The sequence below is a fragment of the Myotis myotis genome, unplaced genomic scaffold (assembly GCF_014108235.1).
Source record: "Myotis myotis isolate mMyoMyo1 unplaced genomic scaffold, mMyoMyo1.p scaffold_m19_p_6, whole genome shotgun sequence".
NCBI lineage: Eukaryota > Metazoa > Chordata > Mammalia > Chiroptera > Vespertilionidae > Myotis > Myotis myotis.
In genome coordinates this window covers 72,236,787-72,252,783 of record NW_023416368.1, presented here as the reverse complement: position 1 = coordinate 72,252,783, position 15,997 = coordinate 72,236,787, and positions in this window count along the sequence as shown.

The following is a 15,997-nucleotide window of genomic DNA, read 5'->3' as shown; positions in this document are numbered from 1 at the left end:
AGGCATCAACGAGGAAGAAAATGCCATTAGAGTGTGGAGAGTATCCCTCCTTCCTAGGAGCAGCTACTAAAGATCCATGTGAAGTGCAGTGATAGTTGAGAGAAGGCTAAATGAGAGACACCAGCACGTCACTTGTCGGTTGTCCATTTGCTTTCTCACTGCATCTCATTCAATCTATAATAATGAAAGTGTAATATGCTAATTAGACCAGATGTCCTTCCGGACATCCTTTTGGATGACCTTCTGGACAAAGCCAGAGCTGCAAGCGAAGCTGGTGCTGGCAGCCGAAGGAAGGAAGGCCTACTCTTGCATGAATTTCGTGCATCGGGCCTCTAGTGTTCCTCATAAAAACCCATAAAGAAGATGAGGCCCCTATCCTTGAGAGCTGAGAGGACAAATGGAACCCACACATCTAAGTTTTACAGCAAGCTAACAAGCTGCTAAATAAAATATTTCATGTTTTATTCTCCTGCCTTCACTCAGGTATCTTCCTAACAACACAACTGGAAATATGTGTAAAACAATGGTTTGTATATGACTGAAAGTTGGCAAAATATCAAAGAAAACTGAATTTAGCTTTTATTATGCATATCTCAGAGTTTTGTTGATGACCCAGCAATGTTTGGGTAAGTAATAAAATAATACTTACAGAAATAATATAATTAATTTTTTAAAATTATATATTTATCTCCCAAAACTCCTAAAAGTTTACTAGTTATGTTGCTATAAACAAGCTTTTCACATAATTGAGTTCTCTCAACAGCCAAACCTGATAAGATTTCTTGAGTCCTTGTAGTTTTAAACAGTTTTTATTCATTAATTTGGAGAAACTTTGTTCTGCTGAGGTAGCAGAAACTGGAATTGTCAAAAAAAGGCAATATGTAGATTCAGAAATAAAATATGAAATTAATAAATCATGTTCAAATAATACAATAAAAATATTGGCAACAAATTATTATCACAAAACATTACAAAATAGCTTAAATACAAGATATGAATTTCATTAAGTTTTACTGAATTTTCAAAGTATCTTAAGTCAGTATTAGATCCACACAGTATTTCTTTTCTTCTAAAATTGTCAATGCTGAGATTTTATAAAGACAATTAAAAATAGAAGTGTGTTGTTCATTTTGTTCTCACAAAAAAAAAAAATTATATATGATCTCTTCAATTGAGACCATAACTTGAGTTCTAATGGCCAGAAAATATTTTTTTATAGAAATTAGTTATGGAAATATTTGTACATAAATCTTTTTCTGCATAGTAAAGAAAAATTTTCATTTCTTATTGTAATTTCATCCCATTTTAATGAAATGTCATATTTGTTGTATATTTAACATGCAGTGTCTTGTGATTTAGAAAAATAATTTTTCCCAAAATGTTTTAGTTTCTTAATTCTTTTAAAAATTAAGTTACCAAGCACATCTTTTTTGTGTGTTGCTGCTGTTTATCTTTTACTAACATTATTAATGGCAAGCAACATTAATAGTACACATTCAAAATTAAATTCATAATTTATTTTCCACTAAAATTCAAAAAAATTTTTTCAAAATTTTATTTTGATTTTATGAGCTTCTCAACTTATCTTTTGAAATCCAGTTAAACTGAATTATATTTACTTTTTTATGTTTTTCTTCTCCTATTTGCTTATCCAATAAAGTAATTATCTATTTGAATTCCCCATCCAAGAGAGGTCCTACTTCTTATTTTTTAAATTCATATTACATAGTTAGCCATTCTATTAACAAATTTGGAAATCATTTCTACAATATCCAAAACCTTTCCATTATTTGTGTGTGTGTGTGTGTATATATATATATATATATATATATATATATATATATATATGAGAAATTGGTAAAGGGTACAAACTTTAGCCTATAAGCTGAATAAAAATATAATGTATAATGACTATAGTTGATAACACTGTATTGTATACCTGAAATTTGCTGAAAGTAGAACTTAAATGTTGTGACAAAAATAAATTATATATGTGAGGTGATGGATTTCTTAATTAATTAGATAGGAGGAATCCCTAAACATTGTATATTTATATCAAATCATCCCAACGTACACTTTAAATATCTTATAATTCTATTTGTCAGTTATCCCTCAGTAAAGCTGAAAAAAATTAATGCTGCAATAAGAATCATTGTGCTTTGTTAAATATGGGCACATGATAGATACATTTTAATATTTTTAAGGACATAAACTTGAAAATATTATAAACTATGTTCGGTATTCTGTTCTATATTCACTTCTTTGTTGAAAATATCAATTGTTCATCATATAGTCAGTCTTTTTTGTTGTTCTAGTATTTGCTCATTTTATGTGCATGTTACATTTCATTCTTTTAATCGAGAATGTGCTTCTAATCACAAAAATCTTTATTGGTCAAACAAATAATGATCATTGGTTAAGAAATATATAACTGGTAGGGACGGCCCTGGTGAGGTTGAAGCGGCCCCGATGAGGTCGGGACAGGCCCAGTGAGGTTGAAACGGCCCCGGTGAGGTTGAAACAGCCCCGGTGAGGCTGAGACGGCCCCAGTGAGGTTGAGACTGCTCCAGTGAGGTTGGGAAAGATAATGGGGACCAGTATAGACTGATGAACAGGGGTAGATGCAGAGGCAGAGCAACATTGAACAGACTGTCAAACTACAGTGGGAAGCCTGGGGAGGGTTTGGGGGGGATTAAGAGATCAACCGAAGGACTTATATGCATGCATATAAGATTAACCAATGGACACAGGACACTGGGGGGTAGGGGCTGGGGGATTGTCAAGGGGGGGGGGAGGGGACATATGTAATACTCTTTGTAATACTTTAAGAAATAAAAATTATTTAAAAAAAGAAATATATAACAGTAGTAACCAGACATTTTGTCTTTACACTTAGAATAAAAGCTTCTTTTCAAATTTAAAAGAATATGGGCTTTTAATAAGATATTTGGAGCACAGAATTTTTAGGGCAATGAAACTACTCTTCCTGATACTATAATGATGGATACATGTCACTAAAATTTGTTCAACCCCATGAAACGTACAATACCAAGAGTAAGCCCTGACTTTGGTGTTCAGGCAGCAAGGATGTGTCAGCGTCATTTCATTTATTGTAGCAAATGCACACTCTGTTCTGGGTGCTGATAATGGAGGCGGCTATGCGTGTGAGGAGGCAGGAGGTACATGGGAACTCTCTGCACCTTCCCCCTCAGTCGTGCTGTGAATTTATAGCTGCTCTTAAAAAAATAAACTCTATAAAACAAGGAAATGTAATTTTTTTCTGCCATGTTTACCCAATGGAAAACAGAATCATTGATTTGAATCAGATTGTGCCCTGCTAGAAACGTTTTCATTCGCGTCAGGATATGACCGCCATTTTCCAGAATCCTCATCCAATAAACAGAGTAAAATTCCAGAGATTTCTACTTTCTTAGCCAACTTGAAGATTTTATAAATATAGTTTTTGAAACTTCTATCAAGCGTGCCAGAATGAGATTTACTGTCTCTGAATTTTAAAGTTGATATGAATAATTTTGCCTTTCATTTTTATAGTTTTGATCAAAGTTACGGTATCATTCAATGAGCATTTGACAATGCCGAAGCTTTATCTGACCAGTTCCAGTCGTGGATTATTCTCCAGTCAAGAATAATTTACTTGTTCATTTTCATTAAATCTTCTTTAAATAAAGAATTTATAATGTCCTGTTTGCAGATGTTATGTAGCGAGGATGTGGAGAAAAGGGAACCCTAGTTCACTGCTGTTGGGGATGCAGACTGGTGCATAACTGGTGTTATGGAAAACAGTATGAAGTTTCCTCAAAAAATTAAAAATGGAACTGGAATTTGATCCAATGATCCCACTTCTAGGAATATATCCTAAGAAAATCGAAACACCAATCAGAAAAAATGCACCCCTATGTTCATGGCAACACAATTTATATTATCTAAGATCTGGAACAGCCCAAGTGCCCATCAGTAGAGGAGTGGAGAAAAAAGCCGTGGTACAGTTATACCTTGGAATACTATGCAACAGTAAAAAAGAAGAATCTCTGACCCTTTGAGACAGCATGGAGGGCCTTGGAGGGTATCATGCTAAATGAAATAAGTCAGTCAAAAAAATACAAGTATCACATGATCTTACTCATATGCAGAATCTAAGTAACAAAATAAACTGATGAACAGAGTGGATCCAGAGACATGGAGTCAAGGAACAGAGTATGGAATCTCAAAGGAGAGGTGGGGGAGGGTGGGTGTCTGGGAAGTAATCAATCAAGAACATTGTATAAATATATGCATGGCCAATGGCTGAGACAATGGGGCAGTGAGGGCCTGGGGCAGGAGGGGAGGAGGCAGAGGCGGGCTGGAGGAAGTCAATGCGAAGGGGGGACATATACAATACTTTCAACAATAAAGAATTATGGAGAGAGAAAAAAAGTCAAACTTTTAAAAACAGATGTTAGCATAGGGGTCACCAGGGGTTAGGGGGTAGGGAAAATGGGCAGATTTTTGCCAAAGGGTACAAGCTTCCAGTTATAAAATGAATAAGTTCTGAGAATCTAATGTACAGCATGGTGACTATAGTTAATAATACTGCATTATCCTATATTATAAAAGGCTAATATGAAAATTGTCCCCTCGGGAGTTTGACCGCTGGGAGTTCGACCTCTCGCTATGATGTGTGCTGACCACCAGGCGGCGGTGCAGAATGAAGGAAGGCCCTGATCAGCCCTGATTGCCGGCCAGGCCTAGGGACCTTACCTGTGCATGAATTTTATGCACTGGGCCTCTGGTATACTTATAAGTTGTTAGGAGAGTAAATCTTAAGCATCCTCATAAATAAATAAATACTTTTTGCTACGTCTGCATTAGCACAGAAAACACACATTTGCACATGCACACACTGAGACAAGATAGAAAAACATGTCTGTTGCATTGATTTGATCTTGCTAGACTTTAATAAGGATAAATTTATCTAGAGGGTCTTAGCATGTGTTAGTATTATTTGACTTCTTTTTCAATGCATTGGAATTTTAAGAGTATAATGTGTAATGGTGAGAAATCTTGAAACAGAATTATATCCTAAGGAAAGTCTTCTGGGATAATATCCACTTTCAAATTAAAAGCCTCACAACTTGTGATCTTTTAAAAGTACTCATTGAAATAAGTTTCACATTGAGTTTATTAAAACATTTTAATTTTGGAATCTAAATTTAAATAGACTATTATTTTTGTTACTCAAACTATTTCTTTTTCTCTCTCCATATGGGCCAATGTCTTTCTGGGAAACATGCCAGTCAACAACCCTAAGTTTTACATATCACACTACAGGAATATAAAGAGATTGAATTCTCTTACTCAGTTCCATTGACAGAATTTCCAACGGTGGACTCCCTGGTATAATAAAGAACATTTCTGGTCCCTGTTCCTAGAGCTTGCCATAGAACTTCAAAAGCCATTGAGATTTCTTGAATGATAAATATTATGTTAATGAAAGTATTTGTGGTGGGTGCCTAGATAGCTTCAGAATATAAGTTTGGCACCAGAGAGACCAGGGACCTGACTAGAAAGTTGGAATTTTCAGCCACTGAACCTCCAGAGAAGAGATGAGGGCCGGAGATTGAGTGCAATTACATGGCCAATGATTTCATTAGTCATGCCTACTTAATGAAACCCCAACAAGAACTCTGGACAGCAAGGCTTTTCCTGATTGGGGAATACCTTGAGATGCCAAGAGAGGGGGCCCCAGACTCCATGAGGAGAAAGCAAGGTCTAGAGACCCTCCCAGATCTTGCCCTATACAACTTTTCACTTGGCTGTTCCTGAGTGGTGTCTTTATAATAAAACTGTAATTATGAGTTCTATCAAATTATGGAAATTGAGGGAGCCATAGAAACCCCCCAACTTATAGTGGGTGAGTCAAAAGTGTGGGTGACCTGGGGACCCCACTGCAGCAGGTGTCTGAAGTGAGGGCAGTCTTAGAGGACTGAGCCCTTCACCTGTGGAGCCCACTACTAACTCCAGGTAGTTAATGCCAGAATTGAATTACAGTCCACATTTGGGCTGGAAACAGAATGGACTTTGACTAGCCAGGCCTAATCAGTGAAGCCAAATAATGGGATAATCCAGCTTGGATCTTCTTCCCACTCTGAACCAATCGATGGTCACAATGATAAACACCTATGGCAACCATGTGAATTTAGAAGGGAGGAGCAGTTTCTAGAAAAGAGATGTGGGGCAGACAACATCCTGGTGCTCTACTCCCACAGCTCAGAGCATCAGCATCCAGATCTGACCGAGTATGTCATGCATTTCATTCTCAAATCTAGTCAGCTCTGCAGATGGTTCCGCCAACACTATACATTCGTGTAATCACACACATGGCTGGAAGGCCCATGTGATGCTGAACTTCTAAATGTTAAAACATTTCAAAATGACAAAACACTTTTCAGCAGCTAAAACATATTACAATTGAGAGTTTACAAATAGTAACCTGATCTTATAAACAACTGGCTGTGGATTTCATGTATCTAGAAAATCATCCAGTGTTTTTCTCAAGTCTAGACTTTCTTTGATACAATAAATAATTACCCTCCTAAACACAGCCGTGAAAATAAATATAAGGTCTATTCTAGCATTACATATGCAAAAGAGAGTCGTTTCCCACGTGGCATCGTGGTAAGCTATAATGGTTACACAGAACGAAAGCCTTGGAGAGCTGAAAGAGTAAAGATGAACACAGACTACCTTCACTAGCAAGGTACACACAGAAAGCAAACTCATCCTGCTCTGTTACTTTCTGCCTGCAGAAGTCTTCCCTCGCGCCCTATGGATGTGTTCCATATTTCACGCACTCCAATGCAGTATTTCAGATATTATTTCTTAGCCTTCTATATGGTAGTTGCCTGGGAATTCACCTGTTTTCCCAGAAGGCGACCCAGGAATTGAGAACATAAACTGTCTTCTATTCTGTTTAGCCCTCAAAACCAGCACAGTGCCTAGAACATAGCGGGAGCACCATAGCTATCCATTATATTCGCTTGTTTGATGGTCTTTGGCCAGTGACCTAAACTTTCTGAGTGTTGGTTTGCGTGTGGATAACAGGAAGGTAATTATAATCCTTACTTCACTAGGTTGTTAAGAGGATTAAATGCTGCTGTTGCTGTTGATAACTGAGGCCCAGTCAGCAATCATTATTCACTGATTAGAAGCCATCAGACCCAAAGCAAGCTATTTATAGTTGGAGAAATCAGAAGAGAGTATTTCACAAGAGGTCCAAGTCACTGTTCTCAAAATAAGCGGCAAATAAAATCTCATTATTGAGACAGCCATCGCCTCTCCTGGCATCTCTGTGGTCATTAAACCCTGGACATTATTAGAGTTATTTGAATACTTATCAATCATTTAGGCATTCATATGTACTACTTGCTATTTGTTTGTTCGTAATAAGTCATCAACTTAATTTAATTAGAAGTCAAATAATGCAGTTTTGGTTTACTTTTTGCTACAGGTTTAGAGACTTTATTACACTTTGTAATGGTGCAATAAAGAAAAAAATCTGGTGGTTTTTCTATTTACTTTCTTACACCACTTTGTTTCAGCATCCTTGGCTTTGGCATTTACCTTTTTAGCAAGTCAGCTCTGCTTCTTACTAATTCATGTTCTCTACGTTGAGATGGTAGTCAATAAAATAAACATATTATTAGAGGAAATTTATAACATCGATGAAATTGTTCATTAAGAAATCATGTTTAGGCTCTTTATGGAAATCAAGATCATAACATCCCATTTATGCCATAATTTTTCAAGAAATAATTTCAGTTATAGTTTAAAACACACATACACACACACTTTGGAAAGAGCAAGTACACATGAAGTTTCAGCAAGCAAATAAAATCTCTTTTTAACCAAAAAGAAAAATATCTTCACAATCAACCCCTGAGATGAAAGCAGAATTCTGAAAAGAAAAAAAAAATTTCTACTAAAGAAACTGGTGGGTATGAGCTGAGAATTAGAGCTGTAGTTAGACATAATACCCTAAAGAAAAGAAATACTTATTTTTTAAAGTCACACTCATCAAAGATATACTATTTAATTAGGAAAGGCGATGCCATTCTTTTGAATATTTTTGTTGAAGAGAATAAAACTCATCAACTAGAATTTAAATGTATTGCATTGAATAAAGGTATTTGACCCTTGCCAACTACCAAATTAATTTGACATAAAAATTGAAGTGATTTTGCCCTGGTTGGTTTTTCAGTGGTTACAGCTTCGGCCTGAGGACTACAGAGTCCCAGGTTGGATTCCTCATCAAGGGCATATACCTCAATTGCAGGTTTCCCAGTCCTGGTAGGAGCGAAGGTGGGAGGCAACCAATCAATGTTTCTCTCTCTCTTCCCCTTCTCCCTCCCTTCCATTATTCTGTCTAGAAATCAATGGAAAAAATAGCCTCCGGTGAGGATTAAAAAAACAAACAGGAGAGGGTCAATGGGGGGAAAACAAAGGGGATATCTGTAATACTTTGAACAATAAAGATACATTTAAACAAAACAAAACAAAAACATTGATGTTATAAAATGACCAAATATTAAAAAAAAAAAAAAACAGGAAAAAAAATGAAGTTACTTGAACTATTAATTGCATAAGTAGACCTTATATTGAGCCAGTTTTAGAAGCTTATTAATTCAAGGATTTTTTTTTTTTAATCTTCAATGAAACATACTATCCCCATAGGATGTTTGCTCCAAATAAGTTCTTTTTTTTTTTTTTTTTTTTTTTTTTAAATATATATTTCTTTATTGATTTCAGAGAGGAAGGCAGAAGGAGAGAGAGAGAGAGAGAAACATGAATGATGAGAGAGAATCACTGATTGGCTGCCTCCTGCACACCCCCACTGGGGATCAAGCCCGCAACCCAGGCACGTGCCCTTGGCTGGAATCGAACCCGGGACCCTTCAGTCCGCAGGCCAACGCTCTATCCACTGAGCCAAGCCAGCTAGGGCCAAATAAGTTCTTAGGAAATTATAACCCAGGGTGTACTTCATTCGACACCATGTAGAACGTCACAATTAACTGTTGGTGATCACGCTCCAGAATCTCGCCAGAGGCATGTGAAGCATGTCGCTTTTTGAGTTATTGCCAGCGAACACTTATTTTGTGGTGTATGAATATCGCCAGGGAAATTCAGAACCCGTCAGCCACTTAGGCCTCCTGTTAAGACTCCCAAGTGGTTTTATTAAAGTTGCCACATTGCACCCCATTAGGAGTTGTCATGCAATGTTTTATTTTGATATTTTACTTCACTGATTTTCATCATAGTTTCCTACCTAGATTCCAGACACTATGACTGCATTCATAAACTTGCGTATAATATGCATGTGAAATCATATTTCCTTCTTGGACGCGTTAGCGAAATTCCGTCTGTCTGTTCCTTTTTAAACTGTTCAGTTTTCCACATTGAAAAAGAGAATTGGGTTACAATTACCCACTAGGACTTTTCATCAAAATAATATTTTAGGTTGGGGATAACATTGTTCCATATTATCCCTTGCCTGAGGAGTTTAAAATATTTTACATACCCAGATATTTCTACAATAAACCTCAAGTCATATTACAGCTATTTAAAGTTGAAAGGGAATTTTAGAGATTTTTCTAGTGGAACCCCTTTATTTTCCAGATAAGAAAGCTCACTCAAAAAGATGAAAGAAGCCGAGGGCATGGTGGCTGAGAACGTGAACTCTAGTGCCAGACTGCCTGGGTTCAAGGCGGCTTCCACCGCAGCCTCACTGTGCGGCCTTGGAGACTTATTTCACTTCTCTGTGTCTTTCTTTCTGTGTCTATAAAATTGTTGTAATAATACCTACTCTACAGGGTTTCTGTGAGAATGAGCTAATGCATACCTGTCTATGAAGAACAATTCTCCCCCAATTCCACAGTTTCAGTGAAGAGTGAATTTCCCTAAATACCCCTGATTATGACTTTGGAGGAGATAGAGCTGTACAGCCCATACCCTTTCTCTCCCTTTATCCCGGGAGCCGCTGCCCACAGGACAACCAACTTCCGCTCTATCTATTCACCTTAAATGGTCCTTCATTTGGAAAATCCTACAGTCAACCATCGTGGCTGACGGCTGGATGAAAAACAGGTTTCCATGACTGAGCATGTGGAAGGCTGCCATTGCCACATTGTCTGATAATGGCTTCATTAGTCGTGAAGGTGATATTTGGATTGCCATCCAACCCGTTTTGTTTCCTCTCTCATTTGGTTCAGACTCTGGCAAGAAAACACCAACATAAAGCGTGTAGCTCACACAGGGCCTGACATGAGCACTCAATTTACAGGAATTGTTACCATGATTATTTTCATCTTGCTCAAAACTGCCTGTCACACTAGCATCAAAATTAATATCACAAACCCAGGTCCCTTAATTACAGCACTAAGATCTTATAAAGGGGGAAAGGAGCTTTCTTTAATACCTAAGATCATATTATGTTTCTATTTCACGGCACTTCAGATCCACTGACCAAGCACTATGCCTTTATATGAGACAGACTTTGATACAAATATTTTTAAAATATTCTTTGGACCTACAATTCAAATAATAGTAATTTATAATCTTACATAAAATATTTTAAAACATATCTTAATATTTTTAGATATAAAAATATGGAAGTAAAAATAACAGTCAAGGTTTTGTTTCTCAAATGAATAAATTGCATTTCTTGGATATGAGTTATCAGTTCATAAATGCTACATTCCTCATCTTTATAACTTTTAGGACTATAATTTTCCATTTAAATTTGCTATTTGCCATTTCCCACAATTAACCTCATACTAGTATACTGTATATACACCCTACATAGACCATACACATAGAGGGGAATTTTTTAAATTTTAGTAAATTTCTCTTTTTAATGTTATAGTTTAATAAAACCATCTGTGAATGTTTGTATAGAGGAATTTTGAATAACAGATTTTACATTTCTTTAGTGCATTTTAGGGTCTTTTTAATTGTCTTGTTCACCATAAATCAGACCATGTAGTTCCCCATTCAAAACCTTCTATTGTCTTCCCATCGCATATGGAATTCAATCGCCTGCCTCCCTCTGACCCCATCTCCACTGAGCCCTCCCTGTCACTCAGGGCCTTCGAGCCACAGTTTACTTTCTTGCAGTGTTGGGTTATTATGCTAAGGGCATCTCCTTCTCAGGCTTTTGGACTTTTTCTTCCCCCTGCCAAGGACTCTCTTCTCTCAGATGTTGGTTCATCCCTTCACTTCACTCAAGTCACTACTCCAATGCCATCTCCTTAAAATGACCTTTTCTCACGATCATCCTCTCAAATACCCCCACACTCACACTCTATTACCCCTATCGCTTTACTTTGCTTTATTGTCCTCATAGCCCTCGTCACTACTTGATAATATATGCATATTTGTTATTTATTTCTTTATTATCTGCTTTCCCTACTAAGATGTAAGGTCCATGAAACTAGAAATGTAATTTATTTATATCTGTATCTCAAGCACCTGGCAAATGGTAAACACAAATGTGTGTTAAATTAATAAATAAAAAATGAATTCTCATATGTCAGTGTTTAGCACAGCCTCTGGCTTACAGTGAATGATGATTAAGTGATGGTTGAATGAATGAATAAGATGTTTCATTCAACAAAAAGTATTGCTCCCAATACAAAAGGCATGACTGCCTGTCGGCAGACATCTCAGACACTGACTGGAGAGAAAAAAAACAACATGCACTAAAATTTTTTTAATGACGTGTAATACTGTGCTAAGCTGAATGTGATCTGTTCTACAAAAATTGTATCTAAATCAATGATACAGCTAATAAGTGCATGACTGCTCAGGCAGTAGAGTTGGACCGATTTGGAAAACATTGTTATACATAATGTTTGGTGTGAAGTTTAGGATAACACCTGGGCTCAAGTTCTAATAATGCTACCTGTGAGCAATGTGGCAGTTATTTAATATTCCTGGATCTCAATTTACTGGAAATTGAGGGTAAAGCTCTACTTCACAGAATCATTGTGAGAATTAAATTAGATATTTTAATTGTTTATTGAGATTAGGTATAGGTGTGAAAGCATTTCATATATAGTAAAGTGATAAACACATAGTAACTGTAAATATATATTTTTATTTTTCCATTTGTGCTTAACATACACAGAATTAGAGTAATCAAAATTCTTAATTCATAACATACATTCATTATTGGTCCAGGCTTGGCTTACCTTTATTTAGTTGCCTTATTATTTAGTTAGAATTTTTAATAATGTGATAAGCATTCAAGAAATCATCATTAAAAACATAAGCTAGCACCCTGATAACAATTTACATCTAGCCATATAGTCTCCTCTCTCACCTCCTGCCTCCCCACTGAATCCCACATTCACTATTCCCTTGTTTTCTTCTTAAGCAGTCTAATTGAATCAGTGTATACCTTTCTTATCTTCAATAATTTACTTAAATATTCTTATAGTTTCTATATAGCTATCTATAAATAATGACAGTATTATTTCTCCTTATGCCTCTAATTTCTTTTTCTGATCTTACTACACTAACAGCTACAGAAAAATGTTGAAAGTCTCAAAATTGATGAACTAAGTATCTATGGTAAGGTACTAGCAAGTGAAAAACAAAGCAAACCCATGGAAAGAAGAAAAGCTATATAATATTATTCATGGTAAGACTGCATATCCATGACTACATGTCCAGGTGGGCCTGACCTAATCACATGAGCCCTTTAAAAACAGTGTTTTCTTCATTTCGTCTCAGAAAAGTGAGTCAGAGAGACAAATTCAGCCTAAGGAAATAAGGACGCGTTCCATTGTAGACAATGGAACAGGCCTTGGAGCAAGGACCTCAGAGTGGCCTCTAGATGCTGAGAATGGCTCGCACCTGACTGTCAGCAAGAAACAAGGATCTCAGTCCTACAACCACAAGAAACTGAATCCTGCTAACAACTTAAATGAGCCTAGAAGCGTATTGTTCCCCACAGCCTGCAGGCAAGACCCCTGATGGACACTTGGACTTCAGCCTTGAGAAACCTGAACTGAGAACCCAGCCATGACTTCTGACCTACAGAACTGTGAACTCATACATGGGTGTTATTTTAAGCCACCACACTTCTGGTAATTCGTTACACAGGGGGGGAAAAAACTAAGACAGATGTGTAATAGGCACCTCAAGCTCAACATTTCCAAAACTGAACTCTTGATCTTCCCTCCAAATGGCGTCACCTCATTCTTCCCCATTTTCATTGATGGCACCTCCTTCCTTCCAGTTGCTAAGGCCAGAACACTTGTGTTAATCCTCTCCTCTCTTTCTCTCAGAACCCATGTCTGAACGGCCAGGAAATCCTGTTGGCTCTGCTTTCAAAATATATCCAAGTTCAATATGTGTTACCGCCTCCTCTGCAACCACTTTTGTCCAAAACACTGTCCTCATCCCTCACTTTGATGAGTGCAATCACTTCATAAGTGTATTCCCCTGCTTTTAACTTACCCCTATGTCTGTTCTCAACGTAGTGGCCTAAGGAGCCATTTTAAAACTCTAAGTCAGGTCATGGAACTCTTTTATTCAAAACACCACAGTGAGTCCTCATTTTACCAAGCACTTGCGACATAGAAGAAAGACACAGGATGGATACTGTCCTCAAATAGCTTCCAGTCCTGCTACTAGTATTCTGTGTAGGGGGGAAAAACAAGGAAAGTGGTATTTGAAAATTATTTCAGAGTATAATTTTACATCCAACCACAGTTGTTTATTTCATTGGACAAATTTACAAACAAAACTCAGTGAAAAAGAATCTCTTGATTATCCCCACACTCAAATTTTCTGAGAACAGTAAGAGGCCTAGATATTCTCTGCTCTGAAATCCTTTGGAAACTTTTTTTGAAAATTGGCATTAGTTTCCAGAACCTCTGCTACTTCTCAGCCACCGGGACCCTGGCAGGTCAGTTGGCCTCTGAGACTCAATTTCTCATCTGAATTGGGAGTCCGTGAGGCCTGCCCTACCCAACTCATGGGGCCACTGTAAGAATTAACTTAGATTCTCACGTTTGGGGAAAATGTTGTAACTGAAGACCTCTGTACACAAGTATATCCTTATTATTAACAAAACTATTTAGCAGCCTCCCTGGTGACTGCGTGGCCTCTCAGCACCTCATCACTCCTCCTGCAGCCAATGAACTTCCCTATAAAATTACAAAGATGTCCAGACCCGCAGGTGACCCTTAGGCGTGGGTGCTCATTGCTTACCCTGTGACCAAGTAACGAAGAGCGAGTTATGGCTCGTAAATTTTCCGAGCTGTCTTATTCCTGCAGAATTTGAAACGAAGGCAGAAAGGGGAGTTGGGGTTATTTGGTAAATACAGCCATTCCTTCCTCTGAACAGGAATCCCAGTGTTCAAACGTCAGCTAGTATTGCCAGCACACTTCAGTTTCCGTCTCCCCTCGTTTCTACATCCCCAGCCTTGCTGAGAAAAGAAATTGCAAAGCCACACTAAGAAAGAGCAGAGCCATCTTCTCAAGACAGCATGGCGTTGTGAGAAGGTGTTGTACGTGCCTGCGTAAGTCTGGCTGTGCATGCCCGGTTGTGAGATTATTTCTGGCTGCGGCACTCCCCGTGACACTGCCATAACATACAGCGTGGAGAAAACACAGCCACTAGGAGCCAAGTGTGAATTACCAAATAGGAGAAATCTTAGAAGAAAGGGCTACTAGCATAGTATCGAGGCAGCCATATTTTTTTTTATTCTGTCAGATCACACCACTCCTACCATACATGAGTTAAAACAAAACAAATCTTACCAATATTTTCACTAGGCTTTCATTTCTTTTGCCTCCCACATCTCTTTTGCCCAGAGTAGGTGCTTTGAATAGACTTGGTATGTGGGATATTGTCTGTTTCCCCCCAAGATCTATGCTCCACCTTCCAGACAGTGATTTCTGCACTGGGAGTCTGGCCTGTGTGGAACACATCACCCTCTGACTTCTAATTGGGTAGAGCCAAAGGGGTGTTCCATCGGGAGACAAGGAAAAGGAGAGTGAGATCTGAAAATTTATCCCCCTGACTCCCAAATTGGGAGGGCACTTCAGGCTGTATGTCCCTCAACTCTTCCCAAGGCAATACTGCCTCTCTCTCTCTCCTACTTTGTCCTTCTGACTTTTGGTAACCATGCCTGCTGCCTTGTCCCTTGAGTCTAGAGATTGTGACAGCCCTTGTCATTTCCTTACACTGTCACCACCACTTTATAAAACTTATTAAGCCCAAGTTCTTAATTTTGCAGGCAGCATCTAATTCTTGCTGGGCTTCTGACTGATACACTTGCTGAATTAAATGAGCATGTCCTAAATATTTATTTTATTTAACAGACACATAATTATGAAAGAGCAATTTGGTAGAGAATTCCATATGATTTTAGTATATCGTATGTGTGTCTTTATATTTTAACTAGGGGCCCAGTGCACGAATTCGTGCACCTTGAAAGGAACTGTGGGCCACAAGGATGCGGTGGGCACAGGGGCGGGTCTCAGCCCATCCTCTATGCCCCTACCCAGCCCTTCCCACTGCAGACCCCAGTCACCTGTCTGCCAGCAGCCCTGCTCCTGCTGCTCCCATGTGCTAATGGCACCAGCCCCGCTTGCACCCACTGATGGCACTGAACCATTGGGGCCAGCGCCAGCAGCAGGTGCGAGGGGGTCAGCACCGTCAGTGGGTGCAAGTGGCAGCTGCTGCCCCAATCACCCCTCAGGAGCCAAGGGAGGTGGAGAAGCCCTCAGGGACAATCAGGGCTAGCAGCCTCTGCTCACATCCACTGACTGCGCCGAGCGTTTGGGACCAGCACTGGGCACCAGCAGCAGGTGCAAGCGGCAGCTCTGGCACAGGCTGCGGGTGCGAGTGGGACCAGCGCTGGCAGCAGTTGCAAGAGGCAGCGGCCAGCCCCACTCGCCCCTCAGGAGCAGAGGGAGGTGGAGAAGA